This window comes from Elaeis guineensis, chromosome 1 (assembly GCF_000442705.2).
Source record: "Elaeis guineensis isolate ETL-2024a chromosome 1, EG11, whole genome shotgun sequence".
NCBI lineage: Eukaryota > Viridiplantae > Streptophyta > Magnoliopsida > Arecales > Arecaceae > Elaeis > Elaeis guineensis.
This window is the reverse complement of record NC_025993.2, coordinates 7,247,101-7,255,534: the sequence shown is the minus strand read 5'-3', so window position 1 is coordinate 7,255,534 and position 8,434 is coordinate 7,247,101.

Here is an 8,434-nt window from a genome sequence, read left to right as displayed (position 1 = left end):
GAACTGTTAAAGAGATGCGGCGTTTGACCGGCAAGGTCGCTTCGCTCAAACACTTCGTCTCTTGACCGGTCAAGAGATGTCTCTCGATCGGTCAAGAGATGTCTCTCTTTTTTTCAGACCCTCAAGAAGTCAAAAGACTTCCGATGAACTACTGAGTGTCAGAAGGCGTTTGAGGAGTTGAAATAATATCTCAGCTCAGCACCATTACTTACAAAGCCTCAGCTTGGTGAGGAGCTACTATTATATCTCGTCGTTTCTCCAGTGGCGATTAACTCAGTCTTTGTCCGAGAAGAATGGATTCAAAAGCCCATATATTATACTAGCAAAGTTCTTCACGATATAGAGACCAGATATTTCAAGCTCGAGAAGCTGATTTTTATATTAGTCATCACGATGAAGAAACTTCGGCCTTATTTTCAGGCTCTCACTATTATGCTGCTTACTGATCAGTTGATCAAGGTCATTCTCCATTGCCCAGATACTTCGGGATGGATTACAAAATGGGATCTAAAACTCTCGGAGTTGGATTTGTAGTACCACCTGAGCTCTTCCATTAAAGCCCATGTATTGGCGGACTTCATCCTTGAGTGCACCATTTCAAGCGAACAGAGCTCAAAGAGTGGAGAAGGCTCAAAAAATGGAGAGAGCTCAAAAACTGGGGAAAGCTCGAGAAGTGAAGAAGTAGATGCAGGATCCGATCTTGAGGAGCTACAGACCTTGCATGTCGATGGCTCATCGAATACATCAGGATCAGGAGTCAGGTTTATTTTAACCGATCCTAAAGGTGATGTGGTGGAGTACGCTCTGCGCTTCAAATTTTTGGCCACCAATAATGAAGTAGAGTATGAAGCTCTGATTGTTGGTATCAGTTGCGAGAGAAGTAGGGGCTCAACACTTGAAGGTCTTTAGTGACTCTCAATTGGTAGTTGGACAAATCAAGGATAGATATAAAGTTCGAGAGAAAAATATGAAGAGATACCTTCAAAAGGTAAAGGATTTAACCTTATCCTTTTTAAATTTTAATATTCAACAGATCTCTAGAGCAAAAAACACCAGGGCAGATGCACTGTCAAAATTAGCAGCCTTATTACCCATTGACTTAGAAAAAGGGACCTATTTCGAGGTGTTAAAAATCTTGAGCCTTGAAGAGCTTCTTGTTGTCCAGCAAGTTGATGAGGAATCCAGTTTGATTGATCCTTTGCTCAAGTATTTAAGATTAGATGAGCTACCGTCTGATCGCAAGGAAGCCTAGAAGATAAGAAAACAAGCCGTCTGCTATATTCTGTATGATGATAAGTTGTACAAGCGATCATTTTCTCTACTTCTTTTGAAGTGCTTGCGTCCATTCGAGGCCGATTATATACTACGACAAGTTCATGAAAGAATCTGTGGCAGTCACTTGTAGATCCCTATCTTATAATATTCTTCGATAAGGCTACTACTGACCCACTATACAATAAGATGCCGACAATTTTGTCAAGAAGTACGATCGGTGTCAGAAAAATTTTAATATTCCGTATCAACCAGTAGCACTTTTGACTTCCATCAGCACCCTTTGGCCATTTGTTCAGTGAAAAATAGACATTCTTAGTTCTTTTCTCCGTGCATCGGGTCAGCACAAATTTCTTCTGATGGCTATCGATTACTTCATAAAATGGGTTGAAGCCGAGTCTCTGGTCCGTATAACTGAAGTAAGAGTGAAGAACTTTATTTGAAAATTTATTATCTGTCAATATGATCTTCTCAAAATACTGATTACAGATAATGACAGACAATTTAGTGATGCTCGACTCCACAAATTCTGTGAAAGTCATGGAATAGAACATCGCTTCATATCAGTAGATCACCCACAGATAAATGGAGAGGTAGAAGTAACCAATAGAACTCTCCTACAGGGTTTAAATGCCAGATTGGATCGGATAGGGGGGTCATGGATAGATGATCTCCATCATGTGTTATGGGCTTACCGAACCACTCAAAGGCTCCCAACCAGCGAAACTTCTTTCAATCTTGCATCTAGGATTGAAGCAGTTATACTCATGGAGTTTGGACTTCCATCCCTTAGAGTCGAGGAATATAATGAAGACACCAACTCAGTATGGCTCCGGACTAATCTCAACTTGATCGAAGAAAGCAGAGAATCTGTGACTGTTAGAATGATTGCCTATCACTAGAGGGTGGCTAAGTATTATAATGCCTAGGTCAAGGCCAAAAAATTTTGAGCTGGCATCCTGGTGTTGCGGTGAGCTAAAGTTTCACAGCCCATTGGGCAAGAAAAGCTATCATCCAACTAGGAAGACCCCTATCAGATAGATGAAGTGGTACATCCGGAGATCTATCGACTAAAACAACTCGACGGAACTCCACTCCGCAGGCCATGGAATTTGACCAATCACATATGTATTATCAGTGATGCTGTAATATTATTTTGTTGTTGTTGTTGTTGTGTGTGTGTGTGTGTGTGTGTGTGTGTGTGTGTGTGTGTATATATATATATATATATATATATATATATATGAATTTTTAGATTCATCAACTCGTGTTTGAGTATAAAAGGCCAAAGCTCCTATTCAACGAGCTCCACCAAAGTTTCTTTGCTCAAAACTGTTGCTGCTGAGATTCTTTTATTTGGAACCAAAGTTTCTTTGTTTGGAACTGTTGATGCAAAAATCCACCGGCGTCGGAGAAGCTGGAGTCAAGGGAGTCACGGTCGCCGTTGGGACCTGCAAAGGAAGTCTAAACCGGAGTTGGGGGTGCTCCGGTAAGACCCTCCGACGCTCAAGTCAGTTCTCTGCCTCAACAAGAATGGAGTGCTCGAACGAAAATTTTAGCAGAATTTTTAGATAGAGATTAGAGCTTAGAGAATAACATATCTAGGGGTCCTCTTTTTATAGGCGGAGGGCGTAACAGATTGACAGCGACGTCTGTAACCATCCGATAGTGGACCGTTCGGGGCCATGAAGAGTTTGTTACGGAGAGTAGTGGAGTGGAGTCGTGGCCATCATCGTGGGCTGCCACGTGGAGCCTGTTGTGGAGAGTGGAGTGATGTCCGTTGTCGTGACTTACCAGAGCATGATGGAGCCACGTGAGATCCGTTATAGGAAGTGGAGCAGAGTCGCAGCCATTACTGTGGCCTGCCAGGGAGTCCAGGCCTGTCGGTCGAAGCTCGGTTGGGGTGTCTGGTGGAGAGGGGTAGCTCTCCGTCTGAGAGGAGCTCAGTTGTTGCTGGCGAACTTTCTGTCGTTGGGTGCCTTGGGCGCTAGTACTGCAGGCGAAGGTCATCTGCTGTAGAAGCTCGGTCAGGGACTTTCTGTGGACGAAGTTCAGTTTCACACAGAATCCGACAGAAGGTCGACCGACGGTGGATGTCGGATGATGCTAGAGAGGTTCACCCACTGGAGGGGTTCGGCTGCTGGAGCCCGCGCGTCGTAGGAGGTCGTCCGAAATCTGTCCGCTACAGAAGTTCGATCGGAGTCTGGCTCCCGTAGAAGTCCGAATGGGGATCATTTGTTGAGGAAGCTCGATCGAAGTCTGCCTGCAATAGAAGTCTGGAAGAAATTCGTTCACAAAGGAAGCTCGGGTGGAGGCTTACAGTAGAAATCCGACGTGGACCGCTCATAGTAGAAATTTGAAGTAGACTGCTTGTAGTAGTAGCTCGGAGTAGATCGCTTGTAGCAGAAGCTCGGAGTAGATCGCTTGTAGCAGAAGCTCGGTGTAGATCACTTGTGGTGGGGGCTCGGAGTCCGGCCCTTGTAAGAATTCGGACGAGGTCTACCTGCAATAGGAGCTCAAGGCTAAAGTCCGGCTCCCGTAAGAGCTCGGACGAAGTCTACCTGCAGTAGGAGTTCGGGGAAGAAGTCCGGCTCCCGTAGGAGCCCGGATGAAACCCAGAAGGTGGTCGACCGCCGTAGAAACTTGGATGGAGCCCGTCCGTCGTGGAGATCTGCTGTTGGAAAAGTTCGGCCACTGACGAAATGACGTAGTTCTGGAAGAAATTCGGATTGGAGTCGATCGAATCCTGTCGGAAAAGATCCGAAAGGAGTCCGGAGAGCGGTTGACCCTTGTAGGAGATCGGCCGATGGTAGAATCCAGAGAGCGCCTGGAGCAGCCTGATGGACAACCGAAGAAGCTTATCGTCGGAGAAGTCCGAGAGATGTGGCAGGAGTTCGTCCGTCGGGGGAACCCGATCGACACTTGTGGAAGAAGCTGTGGGAGTTTATCCATCGGCAGAACTTGAGAATATTGCGGAAGCTCGACTGCCGAAGAGGTTCGAAAATATGTCGCCCAAGGTTGGACGTCGGCAGAGTCCCGGGAGGGTCACTCCTGGTACGAACTTCGGCTGGGGGGGTATTTTATACCCAATAGGAACTATTACCGCTAAGGTTTTTTTTGTTCAAAACTAAAGTTCTTTTGCTCCGAACTATTGCTACTGAGGTTCCTTTATTCGGAATCAAAGTTTTTTTGATCGAAACTATTATCGTTGAGATTTCTTTATTCAAAATCAAAGTTTCTTTGTTCGGAACTATTACTGCTGAGGTTCCTTTGTTCAGAACTATTGCCATTGAGGTTTTTTTGTTCAAAATTATTGTTACTGAGGTTCTTTTGTTCGGAACTAAAGTTTTTTTATTCAAAACTATTGCGGTTGAGGTTCTTTTGTTCGGAACCAAAGTTCTTTTATTCGAAACTGTTACCGCTGAGGTTCCTTTATTCAGAATCAAAATTTCTTTGTTCGGAACTGTTGCTGCTAAGGTTTCCTTGTTCGAAATCAAAATTCCTTTGTTCGGAACCAAAGTTCCTTTGGTCAGAATTATTTTTATCGAAGTTCCTTCGCTTGGAATAGTTGTATCTCTCCTAAGTTGGAACGGATTCATCTAAATTCCTAAGGTCGAAATTGAATCGAGTTGCAATAATTCTAAGTTTCTTAAATCGAAGCTATCTCTACGTGTTGAATAAAAATATGCAAGCATAAATGAAATATGGAGAGTATAAAGAAAAAATAAATTTTATTTATGTCTTCAAAGTTTTGCAATAACCTTGAAAGGCCCAAGTACATAAGAAAAGAAATAAAAAATCAAAGGGACAGCATTTGGTGCGGGGGTGTCCGTTGAGGGTGCGTTGACTGCAGTGGGCTCCTAGACTTCATCCAAAAAATTTAGATCTAATTCTAGATACTTGACAGCAATTCTATCTCGGACCAGTTGCTTTCCACCGATATAAGCATCAGCAGCAAATTTGATCTTCTTATCATTGTACTTCTCTAATGCTCGAAAATCTTCAATGGCCTTTGAGGTAGCTTCTGCTATCTTCCTTTCTACTGCCTCAATCATGGCTTTATTCTTCTCTAGGAGGGCCTTAAGCTCCTTTATTCTCGTTGCCTGTGCTTTTTAGACATTTAGCAGTCGAGAATTTTCTTCTGCAGCTCCTCTCAGGGCCACTTCGGTATCTTCAGCCCTTCTCGTAGCAGCATTGGCTCTTATGGAGGCCTCTCTAGCCTCCTTTTCAGTTTTGTCCTTCATGGCTTTGAGTGTTTCGGCATCGGCTTTGTACTTCCTCACCTTCGTCAAAACCTCACGGGAGTGCTCCATATACCCATCAGATAATGGGTGAGCTATTAAAGAAAGAGCCTCTTATCAATAATATCACAAGCATATGCTTAGAATAAATAAAACACTGCAGGAGCTTCAACTTACCTGGATGAAGCATTCCACAATTTTTTTCCTTATGACCCCATGTGATGAGGCCAGCAGCTTGTTTGCATCGATCGGGAGGAGCATCCCAGTGAACAATTCATGCGCCAGCTTGTAATCCTCCAAAGCCGAAGCCTCGAGCTTCAGGCCAGCTGGCATGGTCCTAGCAGCCTCGACAACCTCAACTGATGCCTCTTACAAGGACAGGTCGACAACTTGAGCGGTCGGTAGGCTCAGAATTACTTCTTCCGACAGACTTAAAGTTACTGCCTCGGGGGCTTGATCTGTTTGGCTTCTTCGATCACCATCAGAGGTCGGAGAAGCTGAACCCAAGTGAATCCTTACAACTTTGAAGTCGTCAGTGAAAAGAGGTTTGGGTCTCTCTGACCCGAAAGCCGGTGGTATGGAGGAACTTTTAATGTTGATGTGGGTGCTCCAGCCACCTGCAGGCGCTGCTGTCCTTTTTCGATGGGTCTTCTGCTCCAGTTTCTTCAGCAAGCTTGGATCCATTTCTGTAACCAAAGCGGTCAAGTGGTCAGCATTCGAAAAAAAAAAAGAGCGAACGGCTCTAAGGCAGGCAACCCGTGCGCACCTTAGGGACCAACCTGACTGATGCCGACATTAAACAATGTCTACACCGACAGAAGCTCCTTCAGTACTGGGACCTTAAAGTTGCGCAGGGTCTCCACCTTCTGTCTCAAGTGCTAATCTAATGAGGGCTCTTTCAATACGTCCTCTTAAGGTTCACTCTAGGTGACAAGCCCCCAATCCTCCTCTAACGTCTGAGAGACGAAGATAAAATACTCTTTCCAATCATGGACAGTGGAAGGAGCATCCTGAATCTGCAGGCAAACATTCTTCTTCTTTTGTAGTGACACATACCACCACCCGTGTGATCCAGGATGCCTCTTAAGGCTGAAGAAAAAGCAAAAAAGTGCGATGCTGGGATCAATCCTAACCAATATGCACACTGCGATAAAACTGCAGATATGCCGCTATGAGTTCGAAACTACTGAGCATGGCGACATTTCAAAAAATTGAAGAAGAGTTATAAAGAGGGGATGGAGAGAAAGCCTTAGTCCAGTCTGGAAGCACTCTTCATAGAAGCTTATTTAGCCTGGGAGGGATGGCAAATTCAATCGTTCGGCCTTGGGATTTTCAGTTGGAATGTCTGAGGGATCTGAAACTATTTATGGAGTAATACCACATCCCTCTCTGTTAGTTCGGACTAAAATTCAGTGGAGCGAAGTCGGAGTGTTCAGAAGTGATTTTCTCTCACAGAAAAAGAAACTTTGAGGTGAAAGATGAAGGAGAAGAACCTACAGCAAAAGAAAAGGATAATCGAAAACCCTAGAAGCCTGAATCCAATCTCACTTGGGGTTTAAATAAATCCAAACTCAGAAGATCTTCAAACGACACTTTCTCTCAGGGCATTAATAGTACGAGGCATGACCGACGAGGTTTGAACGGATGCTTGAGGCGTGGCAATCACCAATTGGGTATAGTTTTTACCATCGATATAGTAGTTAATGCCAGTGATAGACAAATGCCCTACGTTATTTTTGAAGAGACGTGAAGAGATATGTGATGGTACCTGCCATGTGAAGGTGATTTGAATTCTGATCCTTTCAAAACTTTCACAACAGGTATGAGTTGTTGGATGTATGCCCTAGAAGTCAATCTTGACTGACACATTATATTTTTAGGACATATTTTTATACTTATTTGGTATTTATATTATCATTCATATTTTATGTATCCATAAAACATCCAAGGGATTAACAAGATGATGATCCATATTCTCAAAGAATTGAGAATTTGAGACATGTGTCATTGATGGTTAATTTTTAAATTATTCCTGATCATAGGATCATCATGGGGATGGTGATTGATCCAGATAGATCAGTATATGGATCACTTTCTTCGGACAGATGGATCTCAAGTCTATAGTATAGGGACACTGGAGCGAGAGTGCAGGTGGTTGTTAGAGAACAACTAGCACTGAGCGTGACCAACACGAAAAGTCACATGGATGTCTGCTCACTTGTTAGTGACTTTCTTGATGCTACAGTTGTATGACTGATCTTTTGACCTGCAGTGCTACAGTTACTTGCAGTGAGGCTGCTGGAGTTTAACTACACATAAACATGGGTTTCAATGAGTCCTTGTAGTGGATGTTGGCGATAGTTAATCCACTATAGAAGTAGGGTGTACACCTAGATGGAATCTATCAACCCTAATAGAAGAGAGTAGTCCTATGGGGTTTATGAAGCTGAATCTTAAGTCTATGGCCATAGTAGTGTGATTAATGGAAAAAAAATTTCATGAGGATCATACATAAACTCGAGCTGATTGAATCTATCATATAATCGATGATGAAGTTTGACGATTCATTCATGATCTGCCATCCGAACGAAACTCACGATAGAGGGACTGTATCATATGTTAACTGCACCTAGAGGTTCATCACCTTTTATTCTGCTAAATTGCCACTATATACTGTTAGGTGTCACTGATGGATTGTGACACCTACGAGCATTATCTTGATGATCGATGATCCTTGGTGGACAGAATTGAAACAGTTCTAACTCATTGAAAAGAGTTTCAATGATATTGTGATAGGGATCACAATATATCTCACTACCAAACAGAACAGAGCCTAGGGGATCACATACTAAGAGGCTTTTGACTGATCAGATGGTTGAATTATGATTATGAATCATAACAGAATTTGATTATCAATTTGA